The sequence below is a fragment of the Cinclus cinclus genome, chromosome 5 (assembly GCF_963662255.1).
Source record: "Cinclus cinclus chromosome 5, bCinCin1.1, whole genome shotgun sequence".
NCBI classification, from domain to species: Eukaryota; Metazoa; Chordata; class Aves; order Passeriformes; family Cinclidae; genus Cinclus; species Cinclus cinclus.
The window spans coordinates 8,475,997-8,491,335 of NC_085050.1; positions in this window are offsets into that span (position 1 = coordinate 8,475,997).

Here is a 15,339-nt window from a genome sequence, read left to right on the forward strand (position 1 = left end):
AATTTGTATCAGCTGTGATGGAACCAAGTGAATCTGTGATGGGAAGATTGCAGGCACATCCCATATTGTATGGAAATGATAATAGTCTACGTTTCTATAGCGTGTCCAACTCACACATTTTGGACTGCTTAGCCAAGATTTTCCAGCTGAGGCATTTAATAAGTGTTAGTAATTAGGCAAATAAAATGCTGTTCAGCTGAATGATGGAGGAATCAGTATTGATCCTGGGCCTCACATTGCTGGTATAGTTGGGCCAGTATTATCATGGTGGAGATAAGAGAGCTAGAGCTTGTCCATCAATGCACATGTTTGAGAGAAGATCAAAACAGCCCAGGTGGTAAATAACCTGGACACTTGCCTGCAGGACCTAAAATTAGAGATCAGCACAAAGACTTGGCAGGTGAATACTCAGCAGATGCTGTCTTATCTCTCTATTTGCTTTGGAAGGTTGAGGCTGACCCAAAACATCAAAATCAATTGAAATCAGTTGAAATGAAAATCAGTTGAAATCAATTTGTATATTCTCCTTTATTTCAATAGGCTATGCACTAACCTCTAATCAGTTGTGGGTCTAATCAAATGATTTTTCTCATTGCCAGCTAATTACTCATATGGGGAAATGAAACTGAATGTTAGATGAGCACTCTCTAGGAACTGTATCTATACTGTATTGTTTAGAATAAAAAATTATGGGCTTGATTTCACACTTGTCTAAGACAAGGACAATTTCCCACTCTTTTATTGGTGTGACTACAGAAACTGAGTGAAGAGTCAAGTGAAATGACTGTAACAAGCTCCCTTCCTTTTGCAAAAACAAAAAACCTACTGCAAGCATGAAATCATCTGCTTTCAGCATCCAAAAGAGGAAGAAGCAATGCATTTAAATTGCAACAAGGAGGCTGGATATCAGCAAAATGTTCTGTTGGTGAGGACAGTGAGCATGAGGCTGGATACCTGGGGAGCCTTTGGCACCTCCAGCTTGTGTCCAGCCCCAGGCAGGGGATAGACCATCCAGAGACTTACTGGGCCACTGTTGCCAGTGTCTGGTTGGAGTTCTGCCACAATCTGGGAGGGAAATGCAAGGAACAGGACAAAAATAAATTCAGTGCCATCACTTTGTGGTGACGGGCCATTTGCTCTTCTTGACACATGGCAAAGCGGGAAACATGAAAATGTGAAATCTGCTATTAATTAGATAATGGAAAATCAATCATGCTTATAAGTATCTAAATGTTGTCAGACTCCAGCTATAGCTTTGCGGATTGGACTGATCTAGTGATCACTTTTTTTTTAGGAATTGCAGGTGGAAAGCTGCATAGATCTGGTCTACTGATCCTATGTGCAGCTTCCCTGTTATAATTCCCAGCTAAACCTTCAAGCTGAGTGTTGGGTTTGAGGCATTGCATGATGCATTGAATCTCAGCAAAGAGAACTTTGCTCAACAATCCCAAAAGGCTTCTTTGATATCATGGATGGGAAAGGAAATGACCTCCACAAAAGGCACAAGTTGCTGAAAGCAATCTTGCATGCCATAAAAAAGCCACTTAAACTGCACTGAGTGTTTGTGGACCAGGATCTAGGATGCTGTAGCATGTAGTAGTTATGACTCAGCCTTATGGGACCCACACAGCACTGTGTCTGCAAAATGTGATATATGCAAAATGCAAACATTCATATAAGCCAGCAGTGCCCTGGCAGCCAGGAGGGACATCCCTGTCCTGGGGACATCAGGGACAGCATCACAGCATTGTCAGCTGGACACAGGGAGGGGTTTGTCCCGCTCTGCTCTGCTGTAGGGTGGCCTCACCTCGAGTTCTGGGGCAGTTTTGGGTGCCACAATATAAGCAGGATATAAAGCTACTACAGAGCATCCAAAGAAGGGCAGCAAAGATGGTGAAAAACCTTGAGGAGAAACTATGAGGAGAGGCTGAGGGCACTTGGTCTGTTCAGCCTGGAGGAGACTGAGGGGAGACCTCATTGAAGTAACAAATTCCTTATGAGGGGAAGTGGAAAAGCAGGCACTAATCTCTTTTCTGTCAGAGTTCAACAAGCATTTGGTCAACTCTTTCAGGCCCTTAGTGATTCTTGGAGCACAAGGCCCAAGAGTTGGACTTTAATGGTCTTGTGGGCCCCTCCCAACTCAGGATATTCTATGATTCTATGATTTAGCTTCAGGCAGGTGTTTATCCTCTTCAAGTGTCATGTAGAGTGCCACATATTTTGTGTTGATTTTAGCATTGAGAGAAAATTTCAATAACAAGGTGCTAGTGAGATGGGAGAAAATGGGGGGCAGGATGGGGAATTAAAAACATACTTGGTTTATTTGTTTTCCTTCCAGCTTTCCACAGGTCTATTTTTTTACCTTGTACTTGGCTCCATGTCTCTGATCCCTTCTGTCCTGTTTTTGTTTGCCTTCCTTTGTTGCCGATGGTTTCACACTGTTTCTATTCCTCTCCTCTCCTGTGACACAGATTCTCTGCCTGAGCCCCGTCCAAGGTGTTGGACTCCCTGCAGTTAGAGCACAGAGTCCCAACACCAGGGACTTGACTTCCTGCTTCTCTGACAGAGTCTGCATTGTGTAAGTGAATGTGTGTTTTATCAGAAAAGAAGTTTCAGGGCATTACATAATGGATTCTCTTTTTTCTACCTTCTCAGGACACTGGCAGCTCTTCACCTCTTCTTCATCGTTGCTGGTCTCTTGGTATCTACAGGAGACTGCTCTAGATTATCTACACACAGTGAGAGAGCTTTGCTTAATGAGAAGACCTTACAGTCAACACAGAGGAAACAGATAAAGGTATGAGAAATTTGTTATGAATAAACCTTCCCTATGTAGAGGGAAGTAGAAACACAGAAAAATCCCTGGATCTCATTACTAGAGGAATGAGATACCTGTAGTAACTTGGATATCTTGCATCCAGTTCAGGGCTTTCACCACAAAATAGTCCTCCTGTTCATTGGGACCAGGGTAACACAGGGATGTTCTTTTACTTTTTTCCTCCCTTTCAGATGCTCTAAGGATGGTGGAAGGTGGACCTGTACTAGACAACTGACACAGCAGTACTGGGACTGGGCATTTCACTACTCACTCCCTCATGTGGGAAAGTCTAACTTATGCCAAGTCACTCTGTCACCTCTCTGTTTTCAAATGAAATGTTGAGGGTTGTTTAAAAGTGTTAAGTATATTGGCAGTTATCCCAGGGAGTGAGAAGATCACTGGTAGTATATTCTTCTATTTTAAAAAATAAGTGTAATATTCAGAGGTGCATTGATGAGACTTGAAGCTTTAACTTCTAATAACCATCTGTCTGGAGTTTGCAGATACCCCTCATCTACAACTGCAAGGTATTTCAATTATCATCCTAACTCCTGTGAACTCAGAAAGTGCCTGAAGAGGGGTAACTTCTGACTGCTGAGCAATAGTACTTCTCAGTTCTGAAACACTGACACAAACCACTCTATAGTTGTGCATGAGCAAAGGCTGACACAGTCATCCAAAAGGTATCTATAACTCTTTTTTTGGCATCTGGTAGAAAATTCTTATCTATGGTCTCATTCTTTTGTTTGCATCCTTGCCTTTACTTCCCAAATTCAGATACATGTTTTACACTAGACAGGCAGCCTTAAGGAAAAAGAGGGCAATACTATTACCTCAGTGTGACCTCTGTTTTCATTGTCTGTACCTTTGACATCTAATCAAACACACATTAAACTATCCAAAATGCACACATCTGGGCTCTTTGTAGAGTGTGTTTGTTTTATTTTTTAAACTTTTGCTTACCTGTGGAGTCTACTATTTATTGTATTATGCTTTTTTGCCACTTAGGCATTATGCTTAATCAGATTTGTAAATTAATTCTCTCCTGGGGTTTCTCTTTGTGTGTTCAGAAAGCGTAAAAAGTGTTAATGACACGCTTCAAAACACACACTGGTTACATTTGTCATCCTCTCAGCATAATAGTTTTATGGAGAACACTTTCAGTTTTAAAAAAAAGCCACATTTCCTTTAATCTCATTTCTTTCCCCCACTTTTGATCTCTAGAGTTATGTTACATGTTAGCAAGCAGCTACACAACACACAAAGGCTGTAATTGCCTTTTTTTTTTTTTTTTTTTTTTTTTGCTAGAGGAAAAGAACTACTCTTTACTTCTTGAAATATCTATTATTACTTTTTATGGTATATTCAACTGAAAACATTTTCATACGGGAACTTTGCCTTGTTCTGGAAGATGGAAAGCTGTTTGTAAAAATGAGCACTGCTGAATCACAACATTCCTGGATTCCTCCTGCTCTCCCTGAGCTATTCCCCCAACCCAGCAGTCCCAACCCATGTTATGGCTGACACTGGATAGGAAAGGGCAGCTTGGATGGGGAACACCAAGCTCTCCATCAGTGCTGCCCATACCTTCATGGACAGACCATCCCTCACACACCGTGCCACGTTCTTCTCAAGCTGTTCAAAGCACCTCCCAATCAACAAAAGCCTTCTGTGGCAAAATTTGCAAAGTGGGAAGGAATTTGCACAGCAGAAAATGTCACTAATGTTGGTGACATGTTGGAGGAGACGGTGCTTGGCTAGAACTGCAGCTGCCCCTTGGCAAGGAAGCAGGACTGCCATGGCCACTGCACTGCAGCCCGAGAACTGCAGTGACAACAAACTGCAGCAGATCACCTTGGAAGTGAGGAGTACTTTCCAGAAGTGAGGGATACTTCCCAGAAGTCATTTTCATGGACAGAAAGTCCATTTCCATAGACAAATGTGGCTGCAGTCCTCACTGTATGCCAGTGGGCCTGACAGAAAATCTCTCCTCATACTGCACACTCACCCTTGTGCTCTCTAGGAGTCTTACCTACACACCCCACCCCAACCCACACACTCCCCCAATCTCTTGGCCCTTTGTGTTTCACAGGAAACAAGCAGATAAACCACATCTTTCAATTTCCTAATTATGCAAAAATATAGAAACTCCTAAACTTTCAGAAGCTCAAAAATGCTGAATTGGTTGGAAAAAACAGGCAAAGAGAAGACCTGAAACTAAATGGGGATTTCACACTGGGATATCATAAACATTACGAAGATGAGGGGTGTGCTCACAGCACGCTCACCACATGTTTTTGCTGACAGAATGTCAATAGATGGTAAAGAGAGTCCCATCTTTGAGGAAGGACCCAGCAGCAGGAAAATCTTTTTTCTGATGGAGCAATCCATGATTCTAAGAAGAGAATTGTGTTGATTGCTGCAGGGAGGAACTTGCTCAGCTTGGTGGGGAGGAACCTGGCTCTAGCACTGCTCTCCAGCAGGACCCTGGGGATTTCTAGACATTTTCTTGGCCAGACCACTTCTTCTCTCCCAGCCTCCCTCTTTTCTGGGATCTGAGCCTGCCTCAGAGCTGTGGAATAACCAGGACTTTATCCATTCTGTGCCAATGTGGGCATATGTAACTCCAATAAGTGCATGCAATGAAACCCCAGCAAGAAGCCAGAGAGCTGCTATGCCTGTGCTGTTGCTCCCCCATTTCTGACTGCCACAGTCACTGCTTGTCCCATTGTCTTCACCATGGTTGTTACATGATTGTGTTCATGGGACACCTGGAGAGGCTGAGTTCATCCCATCAGTGCAGCTGCTTGTTCCCCTTCTCCCTGGTTTCACATGTTCACTCTCAAATCTTCTCTTTCTTGCCAGTTGCTTCAGAGCATATGATTTAACCCTTTCCAAATTTTCCCACATTTTTTAACAATTTTGGGAAATGGAAGGACATCCAAAGAACTGAACCTGCAGGGTAGGTGGACTGGTGGTGAGTGCAGCCTGTCAGAGCCCACTGCTGCTAGCAGGGAATACTGCAGCTCATGGTACCAGTACTTACAGAGCCCTTTTTTTCCCAATTCCCATATCATAACATCCTGTACAGATCTCTAGCTTCTTGCTTGCTATTTCCTTGTTCAAATGTCTGTATTTCTTCTTTTTTTTTTTTTCCCTCAGGAAACAGCAGAGTGACATGGAGGAAAGAGGATTCCCTGATTCTGGTAAGTTCTGGTAATGAGTGCCACAATTGTCAGCCAGATGCCAAGAAACCCATGTCATTCAGGCAACATTCAGGCAACAACTCACATTTGTTTCCTTAGCAGCTCTTCTGTTGTCTGGCACATTGTCAAGGACGAAGGGAGAGGGCAGGTTCATCAAGCACTGCTGGCCAGCTTGCAGGCAGCTTGCAGGCTTGGAGGACTGACTGGAGCAGGGCAGGGGCAGGGCTTTCTGCAGCTTGTGCTGCTGCTTTGACATTGAATTACTCAGGTCCCATAGGTTAATGTGGTTACCAGCTCGTATATAGGAAGAGATATGTTAAAACACCGGTTTGAAAGACAGGACTGTTGTGAGGACCTGAGCACCTTCCTCCCAAGAAGACTTGGCCTGGTAGAGCCGTGCTGTCTACAGGGCAGCTGCACTGCCTTGTCCTAGATGAGGACCTGCTGCTCATCCTGTCCCAAATCTGCCCCAGCCTCCCTTTTTGTTTCCATACAGGGAGCAGAACATGAGGGTGGTGTCTCTGTGGCTTTCCAGCTCCTGCTTTAACCAAGAGGATGTTTGTTTCCTGCAAAGGAATGCACAGTCAGCTGTCATGCCAGAAGAAAATAAAACACAGGGCCAGACTGGTATATTTCACACATCTGCATAGAGATTTTGTCAGAGCTTAACTTGGTTTATCAAACCAAGCCCTAATTTTGTACATCACTAGTGGACAAGCTCAGGGGACTAATGCAGAAACAGGGAGATGCTCAGTTTGTTCCCAGAGTGATGGTCACATGAGACACTCACAGTTGGAGTGAGCATTGGTTATCCTGTACTGAAAATGTACACTGACCATGTGGAGCTCGGGAAATGGAAAAAGATGATATTAATGCTGCAGATATTACACATTCCTGGCGATCTGCTACTGAATGGTGCCACATGGCTTCACTGCGTGATGCTTGTCCGGCACATTTGTTGCTCTGGTGAAACTTGGTTCCTTCAAAACACCCCATAGGCTGGGGCATTGCAGGTTGCCCTACATGACTGTAAGAAACAGAAATTCATTGTAGCATTGGGTGGATCAGGTACATGGACTTTTTAGGTGGGGAAGGACTTACTGTCTGCACCTAATGATGGCCTTGGGAGTGGATAAGAGAATCATGCAGCAACGCATCTTGACTCCATGGGGCTCCTGACTTTTCTTGTTTCTTGCAATTCCTTTATCTGTATCCATTGTGGAATGGGTAATCATGCCCATTTCAGCCTAAACATTGCCCATTTTCATTTTGTTTCCCCTTACACTATTATACATAGCAATCATTTTCGGCCACAAACATTTTTGTTGTTGTTAATTGAGGTATTTCTCACAACAAAAATCTTTCTAAGTCAGTTACTGTTTTCCCTTATTGTGAATATTCATTCAGCACTTACCTTTGCCAAAGATGATGTAGTGCAAGCAGGTGTCACAGCCGTACTTTCAGCCGTATGGAAAACACATTTCATTTCTGACAGTGATCCTGCTGTTTCAGTAGAAGCCTACCCCATGCAGAGATAGGCTGGTTAGATCAAACTGTACTAATTGCAGAGTGATTTGGAAATGTGTTCCACTTGCAAACAGAATTAATCCAACACTTTGTAACATTGAATTAAGAAAGGTCACATTTCATAAATATTACCGAGCAATTTTCATAGATAATGCAGCAGGCTAGTTAATGATTAGAGCAGTACACTTCTGACGTAAAGCCATGATGAATAAGGGCCATGTTTTTACAGCTTCCGTTTTTATTGCCTCAGGGATCTTGACTAAAAGCAGCAGAAATTATTAGGGTCCAACATATCTTTAAAATCTAACCAATCAGGCTATATCTGGTCTTCCCAATGGCTTTTGTATTACAAACTAGAAGACCCAAGAGATTTTAGAGTATCAGTCAGATTCTCAAAGGGGAAAAAAAAAACATGCTGGTTTCAAACCAGTCCTACTGGACTCTGCAATGTAAAAACCAGTTTCAGTAACTGGTGGGAATTGGCATAGCTCAGGTTAAGAAGGGATGGAATTCTCCTTCTTGCTCCAACTGCTGGATCTGCTGGATCAGGGCAGCAAACTTTAGTAAAGGTGTAGTTCTGCTCTGAGGACTGATCCCAGGGACTGGCTCCCCTCCCAAAACTTGGTCTCAACCGGGTCAAGACACTTTTTCTTAGATTGTAATGAATTACCTGAGCAGTAATCTTGATGAAGTCTGTGGGATTAGCTCTGTAGGGAACTGGTGTTGTACATGTTACAAGTAAGGGAAGGTGATGGAATGAATCCTGGGATTAAACAGAAATCCTGGGCCCAGGTACAAACAGAGGAGTTAAAATCAGTTAATGTAATTTTCCAGGATTTAATTAGGCATGATTTTATCTGATAGCCACACACTCATAGACAACCTGAATTTCTCAGTGAGGTTTTATGTTCTGTGAGCCACTTGTGTCTGAATTTGATGTGTTAGAAAACCTTGGTATACAGCTGTGGCACAACTGCTATCCAGCAGTGCTTAAAGGGCGGAGGGCTTGGGGATCAGCAAAATTCCAGCAGAAACTTTGTATTTCCTTCATCCAGAAGAAACCAACAGGGATGGAAAGTGGCTAATGTCAATCTATAAAGAATTTTCAAGAGAAATGATGTGTGAAACATGCACCCCTATATGAAACATACAGTGATGTCCAGGTGGTTGGATGAAGAGGTGGAATTTGTTACATCTCCATTTGGGAAAGCTGTTTGATGAGCTGAAATGTGAATTGTCTGTGCAGTGATGCCATTTGGACAAGACAAGTTTTAATTTTCCATTTTTAGGTGCTCATGCTCTGAGGCCATTCAGAACCTAAACCCAAAAACATAATTCCTTTAAAATCTAGTGCAATTAAAGTGACAGAAAAAACAAAACCTAACCAAACAAAATCCTGACATTCATGCAAGTAGCAGCTCAGCTAAACATAAAATAACCCTAATTGTGAAAGCCAGCCTAAAGCAGCATCAGAACCAAAGTCAGAAGAAACCTAGAAGGCTTTTCCCACAGCCAGACCCAGGGGACCCCAACAGGCAGAAGTCTGCAGGGCCACTGCTCCCTGGAGGGCTCACCCAGCCTGCAGCCAGCACTTTCTCCAGCCCTGTCTCCAACCCAGCTGGAGCAGGCTGAAAAATAACTGGAAGTTTCTTGTCAGAGCAGACGCACAGCACAGCCAGTTCTTCATTGACAAATGAGCAAACGAAAACAAAATATCACACCGTCATTTAAAAATAGCTTCAGCAGAAATACCAGGGGCAGTGCTTTCACAGAGCAGAGATCAGCGACTGATTAGGGAGGGTTATCAGTGTACCTGGTGCCGGATTAAACCCGATCCTGCTGCAAGGCGCTCTCACTCAGCAGGACAGATTGTGGGGGTGTGATGAATGCCTGAGAAACTCTAGAAGTTTTCTGATAATGCAGGAGTTTGAAACAAGGGGTTTCTGCTCCTTGCCTGGAGTGCACCTTTGGGAAAGCTCCACGTGGTCTAATGGTGCCAAGTGTCATTTTCGGATTTCAGTGGGACGGGGCCATTCCCTGTTCATGCCAAATGCAAGCTGGCTTGGACTGTTGGCAAAGTGGAGAGAGCTGTGCAAGGGTGAACCCCCTGAAAATGATAGTGAAAGCGTTTGTAAAGGAGAGGCACCACTGCAAAGTTCAGCCCAGGTTTGGGGACTTCCATAAGTGACATCTGTGCCTTGCAGCCATGCTCTGTAGTGGTATAGTTTGAACACAGACTTGACCAGATGATTTTGGGAAGTCAATCCACTGAGTGTCCTTGCAAGGTCATCAGTGTCATTTTTAAAGTACAGCGTATGCAACATGCAACAGTTTTCCAGTGGTAGAGCTCACGTTGCATGACCCAGGATTTAGAGTTATTACTACTTTTAACATTCCTTCTAGTCATCTGCCTCTTGATTCTGCTTATACAAAGAATTCAGGTGTTAACATGAATGTATTTTTCTTGATCTGCTTATTGTAACACATTTAGGCATCATTTAATTTGTTAACTGTTATTTGGGTTTATTTGCATTATTCCAGTTATTTGATCCGATAAGGAAATTAATATTCACTAGCTGAATAAAATTATGCAATGAACAAAAACACACCAGTTTTCTTAAGAGACTCTAGAATGTATTTCAAGACAAAAGAAGAAATTGATGGAAAGAGATAAAGAGCAAGTCCTGAGCTTTTCTGAGATGGTATAATTTGTTAGTTTACCATAGTCCCCTCAAGATGTACCTTGACCCATCACTTGTCTAAAACTTCATATCAGGAGCTGTGGCTGAAATCCAGATGCTTGAAACACTATCAGTACTGAAAAAAGAAAAGTATATTAGAAGAAAAGTAACTGGATGAGTAGCTTTGCTAGGTCAAGTGTTATTCTCATGACCTGAAGATTAATGATCTTTCCTGTTTTTATGTATTCTGACTGTTTTTGACATGTGACTGAAAAAGCGAAGCACAGCACAATGGAAATATGTGCAAAGCCATCAAAACTACAGAAAGAGACAAATCAGGTAACATGGTGAGCTACCCTAAAGCAGGGAACCCCCCTCGTGGGGCTGCCCTCACAGCTGGCACCTATTGACAGCTGAATGTGTGCCCTTATGGTTGGATCCCATCACGTGCAGCATGCTCAGGAGGGCAGAGTCCCTGCCTCCACACTCAGGATTGAGGGCATGGCATCTGCTGCCTTGCCAAAGCCACTTCATGGAGTGGGCAACACCCCAAGAACACAGCAGTGCCTGGAGTCAGTGTGGCATTCCCCTGCCCCTGAGGTACAGCTGCTCACACTTCTGTTGTGCAGCAAGAAGGGGAATGCAGAAACCTCACTCTGGGTTTCCTTGCAGGAGCACTGGGTCATCTCACACCCATCCTTTCCCCTCCTTATGCCCCATTCCCAGGTTCTTGGCAATGCAGAGTTCCCACCATTCTTGTTCTTCCAGGCTATTTTCAAAATGCTGTCTCAGTTGACTCTAGTCTCCCAGGCAGCTGCATTGCTGACATCTCCCTTCCTGCACAATGTCCATTCCCTGGTGGGATCCACATAGGCCATTTCTGGGGGCAGTGCCAGATCCATCACACCACTGGGATTCTTGCTCTCCCATCATAAGGCCAGGACATATTTGGGACTGGTTGTTCATTAAAGCAATGAGTTACTGTTATTCAAGCTGGGGGAACAGCAAGTGACACCTTAGACCTTTCACTCCAGGTCAGTTCCTTCTGCTCCAGGAACCACCAGAAAGGAAAACCAGCTGCCCCAGCCCACACAGTAAACCAAAGATGGGAAAATGCAACTCCTTCAGCACAGTCTGTAGCCATATCTACTCAGCCTGGACCAGTGACTGACAATTTTGCTTCTGACATCCCCTGCAGGAAGGAGAATACTGAGTACACGTTGTCAAAATGCCTTTTAGCATTAGCAGGATACTCTGCTCCAGGAGGAGTAGGACACATACAAAGCCTTAAGCTGTACCAGGCTTCACAGAGCAGCAGACAGCAAAATACATGTGGCTGCACTGGGACACGTTGTTTTCAAAGCCCTTGTGATAGCACCAAGTGGCATAAATCAGAATTACCTGTCACAAACTGTATGTCTTCACGGCATTTCACCAGTCCCGGCTGAGCAGCAGCTCAGACTCCCTGAGACAGTGGTTACATTGGAAAGAAGGCAAAGATGTAGCAATGCTAGGAGATGGTAAAAGAAGCACTGATGCCCGAAAAAAATGTTGAACTACATCCCTCTAGATAGAAGTGCCGAGGATGTGTTAGGGCAGGAACGTAAAGGGTTTTCCTGCTTCCTCAGAACCCAGAACTGGCTCCAAGAGCTGCTTTCTTTAGTATCAATTTCACATTTTGGCTTTTCTGTATGAGGAAGTGGACGACTCTGCCCCAACCTGTGCTTTCTGCAGCCCCAGGCTGTCCAGTGTTTCTCTAAAACACTCTGCAAAGTTAAAGCTCAGCCCATCCCCAGGGAACTTGTGGAGTGGGGCCAGCAGCATATCCTCCTGGAAGCAGCTAATGACTGAGCTGCTAAATACTTCACATTCCTCATGGACACCAATCCAGACTCGAAGATGCACTGGAAACCTGACACGGAGGTTACTCAGCATAAGACATTTGCCTCAGGGAGCTCTTCTGAATAACAGCAAGTCAAGTCAAACCTCAGTCCAGACCTCACCTCCAGATCCAAGCCATATCCTGACCAGACTCAACAGCCTAAATGTGGGGAGTCACAACCTGGGGCCTCTGCCTGCTCTGGATACCAACCCTTTGGTTCTGTATTCCTGGTGCTGAGCTATTGCCCACGTGTGGTATCTAAAGGCTTTTTTCCTAATTGCCTTCCACAGCTCCAGGTTCTGTTGGGGTGCCGTCCTCCTGTCCAAAAGTCTCTGCCTGTCTTGGTTTAAGTAACTCATTCCAAGACACTCTAACCAGGGTTGTCTTAAAAACAAAGGTGTTGGTTTCTTTTCACCCTCCAGTTTGGGTGAAGTCACCATGGTGTGTGAGCAGATTGGCAGTGAAAAGCAACCTGGCTTGGATTTACCACTGCCAGACAAGTTCTAGGCATTGTGCTATGGTAACTGAACAACATCCTATGGCCCTCAGAAGTATTTTCCATATAGGAGGTCAAGATATTAAGAGCAGATTTTGTACAGTTCAACACCAACACGTGCTACTGAAAAAAGGAAAAAATGGTGTTGCTGAAAAGTTAAGTCAAAAGTAATTTGTCCATGAACACGATGTTTGGTGCTGGGATCAAGGTGCCAGAGCTCATAGCTGCTACCCCAGACCAGCTGCTCCAGCACTTGGGGGTCAAAGGCTGAGAGTAGCTGTATTTTTGGAAAGAAATCCTGTTCTTAGCTGGATTCAAGCAAAGATAAATCAGGACAACAGCTTCATAAATTAATTTCCCTCTACCTTCCTCATTGACTTGTTCCCACACTTTTTGGCAGCCTCTAGCACCATTTTTCTTTTCCCCACAGACTTCTGTGCTGCTTCTGTGCAGAGGTAAGCTCATGTAAGAGAGGCTTAGACAGGAAAGAAATAAACAGCCAAGGTCCATATCTTAAGTATTATTGAATACATTCTGGTATCACTTATTTCTTAGAACAATAAATCATTTGTATATGTCAAAAACATAAAGAAAACTCTGAAGTGCTGAATTTATCCTAGCATAACAGTTATAAAAAGAAGGTACCATTTGCTATCTGCTTCTTACATTACACCCAGGTGGTCTTTCCACTTGTCCCAGAGTTTGTCCTGAGGTGCTGCTGTGCTTTGCTCATTACTGCTAATGCTGTTGTTCTGCAAGGCTATGAGAAGATGAGGCAACACAGAGCTTTTCAAATCCAGGTTTCAGGAAGAAGACAGACACATATCTCTCCAGTCTGTTGGGGGAAAGAATGAAAAATTAATTGCTTGGGTGATCTGCAGTTGCTGGCTATTAATTCCTTTGAGGATTTGGTATTGCTTCCGAGGCAAATACAAGATTAGCTGATGGAGTAATGGAGTAGTATGGGATAGAGATCACATCGAGGTTCTTGTAACACAGATGTTATTTATTTAGCCTATGCAGACCAAACCTACTTAGAGATGTAATTTTGTATATTCAACATGATATCTATGTGCCCAGAAGCCTCTCGGTATAACCTGAGAAGTCACGGATCCTGCCTTTGTGAGCCCCCAGCTCCCAGGCAGGGACATCTGCCTTTACACCCACCCCTGCTCAAGCAAGTGCTCCATCAGGGAGTCACAGTGCAACCACTCAGCAACGGGAAGTGAGCAGGTAAAAAAGCAACCTGACTGCAGGAAGGCAAGTGGAAAACAGGTCTCAGTCACCTGAAAACTTCCTGCTGATTCACCCAGCTGCAGGGGCTGCCCATCCAGCTGCACTCATCGGTGGTGGTTCTTGGAAGAAATGGTGCTGTAAGAATGCTGCTATTTTGTAAAAGCATTTGCAGGACCTTCCAGTGCCAGATATCCAGACGTGCTAATGCAAAATGCATTAGCCCAAGCAGCAGGAGCTCCAGGGCTGCTGGCGCCATTGAGTTCCACTCATTTCATCTTTATTATAAATACTGCATTGTCGTCTCATTCTTTTCTCTCATCCTCTCTTTAGAAAAGAATTATAAGGCTCTAGTTGACTGGTGCCTTTGACTTAGTACAGTTGTTAAACCGCAGGCAGTAAATACCTCTTTCAATTGTTTAAGGCGGATGTATTTATTTCATTGGAACAACTGAATGAAATCTGTAAGAGCTAAAGAATCCCCCCTTTCACGTCAGCTCTGCTTTTCTACCTCTGAGGAGAATGCAAAAGGAACTCTTCCTTAAACCTGCCGTGTGAAATCAGCCCACCTTCAGGCTCCCCACTCTCAGCTTAGTTTTTTGTGGTTCAAGAAGTATTGCAGCCTCCAAAGACTCACCGCCTACTTGTAAATAGTGATCTTTCACCAGGCAGATCTCAGCTGACAAATGGTAATTGTTATGCAAACTACCCAGAAGATGAGCTCTCCTCCCAGGACTGAAGGGCAGCCACCTCCCAGATGAAGTGAGGCAGCTGTTTAAACAGTGCGGGGAGCGCTGCCCCGGCTGCCGGAGCAGCGGGAGAGCCGAGTGGTGCGAGAGGAGCTGGAGCTGTGCCATGCCACCATGGTTAACACCCCCGCTTTTGTGGAGAAAACCTCCACAGCACAGCTTGAGAACTTTAACTGACCCCACGCCATCAGGAAGATGATGCCGTTTCAGTGGAAAACAGATATATAAAAATTGTTTCTTTGGGCTCATGCGATGGGATGCTTCCCGCTTCAACTGGCAAAAACAAATTCCGATTGTTAGGGCAGGACAGGGGTGGGAGAGCAACGCTTTTCCCAGACCAGAGGATTTGAAAGGGATGTTGAGAATGCCATGCAAACCTTATTCTTACCAGGAGGCAGGTCCTTGCCTGAGGCAGGTGGTGCTGTTGGGCCGCGGCTCCCAATGGAATCCCCTGGGAAGCCGGGAACCAGCTCCAGTTCTTATGAAAGGTTCCATTGGTGCTGCTCATAACTCCACCATAGGCTAAAAGGAATTTTGAGCGTGTTATCAGCTCGTTTTGCCTTCCAGTCCCATTTAGTCTCTGCTCCTTCCCTCTTGCACTGCTCCAGTGTAGGGTCTTCGGGATCACTATGAAGAATAAGAGTCATCCCAGAAAAACAGAGGAACTCACCACAGCTGCTCATAAAAGCCATCCTGACAGGGCAGGTGGGCACTCTGTGAGCAGCAAGTCCTGCCCTTAGCCTGTGC